Raw genomic sequence first — 3,568 nt, 5'->3', positions numbered from 1 at the left:
CAACAAAGAATGTAAGACCCGTAGCTAGCTGAAAATTCTTTGTTGTAGCGTTGCTGCAACATTGCTACAGCAACGAACACAGAATACAATTTGTAACAGAGGATGCCAGACCCGTAGCTATTTAACAAAACTTTATTGCAGCAAATCTGTGACAAAGATAATGAATTCTCCTGGGTACTACCACATGCTCTGTTCAGCAGTTGGGTTTACTGCCCAATATGGCAAAACAACCACTCAATCTCTTTGTGTTCCCCACACTCCCTGCACATAAAAAATACATGTCATCAAGTCATCTTCCAATTTTATTATCAAGTGAAGATTAACAAAATTGGAAACTACCCACTAACTTTATTAAACACCTAATCAACTAATAACCAAAAACATAACTAAAAACAATGAAATTGGGTTACCTCCCATTTTAAGCATCTTGAAGGATGAGTGAAGATTTGTGACGCTCCAATGGTGCACCCCAATAATGCTGGATCCACTGCATGCGCTAGTTCCCAAGGCCATTTAATGATTTCTTCGTGTGCACCTTCCATAATTGGACTCAAACTCCTTTGCTGGTTCACATACCTGTTGCAACATTTCTCCAACCAAATTTTAAGCTTGTACACTGAAGGATTGATCCCATTGATCTCTACTATACTCCACCCCATTGCTCTTCTCCACTTCTTCAGCACTTCAAGTAGCATATCTTCCTGCTCCTTTGTTAGCAATGCTGAAACAAAAACATGGAGTGTTTTGGCTGCATCCAAATGGGCATACTGAAGGTGTTCTGAGAGAGGTGTGAACTCTAACATAGGTGGCTCTTCAATTGATGGTTTAAGGGGTGGTTTAGAACTCCCCGTCGAGAACTCACTTGTCAATGGTGCCTGAGCTCTGTGGGTTCACCCTCTTTTTGTAGAATCAGCTTTGTTCGTTGTTCCTTTTGAACAGCAACAAGATCTTCCTTCTCCCCTTCTTCTTGGATAGAAATTAGCTCCTTTTGTTGGCTGGACTTTGAGTGAGTTTGCTCTAGAGTTTTTCCACTCCTTAATGCAATAACGTTACAATGCTCTGTGCCTTCACTCCTAGGATTTTCTGTGTCACTTGGCAATGATCCTTGAGGTCGATTGCTTAAAGCATTAGCTAGCTGCCCAACTTGATTCTCCAAATTTCTCAATGAAGATGCTTGACTCTGAATCATTGCATCATTCTTTGTCATATACTCCTTCAATAGAAGCTCTATTGATGAAAAAGGTTCCATAGGCTGAGTCTTCACTTGCTGTTGAGCACTTGGAAGCTGATAAGGTCGAGTTGGGATAGAAGATGGGCCTACATTTTGTCCTTGAGCATTCCAAGAGTATTTAGGGTGCTGCCTCCAACCAAGATTATAGGTGTTGGAATATGGGTTATTGGCATTGCTGAAATTACCAACATAGTAGGCTGATTATGGGTTAGATGGACAACTATCAAAGACATGCTCCCCACCACAATATGTACACAAAACTGCTGTATTTTGTTGAGTTTGCACAGCTGCAGCCAGGTTTACGGATTTTAACACACTAGTTAGGGATGACACTTGTGCAGTTAAAGCTGTCACTGCATCTAACTCATAAATCCGTGCCACTCTCTTATTTGCAGCACCTCTCTTAGCTGGCCATTGGTAGTTGTTGTTGGCCATTCTCTCCAAGATCTCATAAGCTTCATTGTAAGACTTTGCCAATATAGCCCCATTTGCTGATGCATCCACTATGGATCGAGTTTGTCCACTTAAACCATAGTAGAAAGTCTCCATTTGAATCCAATGAGGAATACCATGGTGAGGACATTTACACAAGAGCTCCTTAAATCTTTCCCATGCTTCATGCAAAGATTCACTATTCAGTTGTTGAAAACTAGTGATATCATATCTGAACTTGGCATTCTTTGTTGCAGGGGAGTACTTCATCAAGAACTTCTCTACTAAATCATTCCATGTGGCTACTAATTATGTAGGTAAGGAGTTCAACCATGCTCTTGCTTTATCCCAATGAGTAAGGGAATAGCTTCAATCTCAAGGCTTCTTCAGTTGCTCCAGGTATCTTGAAAGAATCACTTACTTCCATGAAGAGTCTAAGATGGAGATGAGGATCTTCTGTTGGCATCCCACTGAATTGTCCCACAGTTTGAAGCATTTGGAACATCACCGGCTTAAGTTCAAAATGTAGTGCTTGAATATCTGGTTGTACTATGCTTGGATTCAGCACATGTAACATGGGGACAGCATACGCTCTGATGGCCCTATCTCTATCTTCACCCTCAGCTGCCATATTATTCTCAATATTATTCAACCCATTTCTCACTGCTTCAGCCATTGTTGGAACTGCTGCTAAGCCTCGCTGCTCCCTTCTTCTAGCTCGAAATGTCCTTTCTATTTCGAAGTCAAAGGGTACCAACTCTTGATCAGGGAGCGTGTTCATACAAGGGTAAAAGCACCTGGGAATAAAAGAAAACTAATATCAAAGTAAAGAAATTTCAGTAGATAAAACAAAAACTTCTACACTAATTATTAATGACAAAATTCCCCGGCAACGGATATTGGAAATGGTTTTGTTTTATTCAAGTGATGCAGTGAGATGCATTATGTTCATTAGAATGCCACAATAGATCTTGGGGCTCATTTTTTCATCTTTTTGTGGCTTTTGCTGATTGTGCCATGTTGACTGAGGGCTTTTTCAAGGAGATGGAATTCATCCCTGTTTGACAAAGTTTGATAGGTGGTTGAGACTTGAGAAGGGGATTATGGATTTTGGGTGATCTGTTGATACTTAAGTGAATCTTGGTCATTGGATAGGGTTTATGGTTTAGGGTTCCTCTTCAGGTAGGTATCTTAAGTTATACTGTTGTGTTGCATTTTGAAAATTTTAGATTCAGACGTGTTCTAGAACTGTTCAAGAGTTTGAAACTACTAATCTTGAAGTTCTTTTTCGGTTTATTCCGGGTTCATATTTATGGCATATTTCTTCCAATTTTTGATGTCTAGGTTCACGGATGTTTACCACAAAAGATTCCCTAGTTTTCCTCCTCTCCTTGTGAAGGACTTCTCAGGTTTCAGCATTAGTGGCTTCTCAGGCTGGTTTAGGGGAAGAGGGAGAAGAAGAATCATGAGAAAATGAGAAGAGGGTGGGGGGAGTGTCCAAACTGCAAACACACTCTGAGGTTAATAATTCATATCTTCGTTTTTCTTTTTTAAAGCTGAATACACAGATTTAAAAAAATAAAAGAAACATATTCAATAAAACTAGGACTCTTAACAATTTACATTAACTAAAGGTGTTCCTATGTAATCCATCCAAATGAAAATTATACTTGCATAATTCTCCCAATAAATAAAAACAAATCCTTCATTATCTCTAAAACTCCCATATAGAATTACATCTCTTATTTTACCTCTTTGCAAGGTGGACTTAGGACCCACTAAATATGAATAATCATCTACTGGGGTTCACGTTACTATAGCATGATTAGTAACTTTTTGTTGTGTTGCATTTGATTCAGACTACTTCCCCAAATTGGGATTTTAAGGAGACTGCCTTTTTCTGTC

The 3,568-nt window shown here is 39.4% G+C and overlaps 1 non-coding gene across 1 annotated transcript; it reads left to right on the top strand.

Moving 5' to 3' along the window:
* Positions 1–1,796: 1,796 nt before the first annotated feature.
* Positions 1,797–1,903, top strand: LOC149021941 (small nucleolar RNA R71). The gene has a single exon (XR_016172581.1). It is a non-coding gene; the product is annotated as a small nucleolar RNA R71 (small nucleolar RNA).
* The last annotated feature ends 1,665 nt before the right edge of the window (positions 1,904–3,568 follow it).

The sequence above is a fragment of the Hakea prostrata genome, chromosome 3 (assembly GCF_041222555.1).
Source record: "Hakea prostrata isolate BN-2017 chromosome 3, UWA_Hpros_2, whole genome shotgun sequence".
Taxonomy (NCBI): domain Eukaryota; kingdom Viridiplantae; phylum Streptophyta; class Magnoliopsida; order Proteales; family Proteaceae; genus Hakea; species Hakea prostrata.
This window is presented reverse-complemented; position numbering and strand designations above follow the sequence as displayed.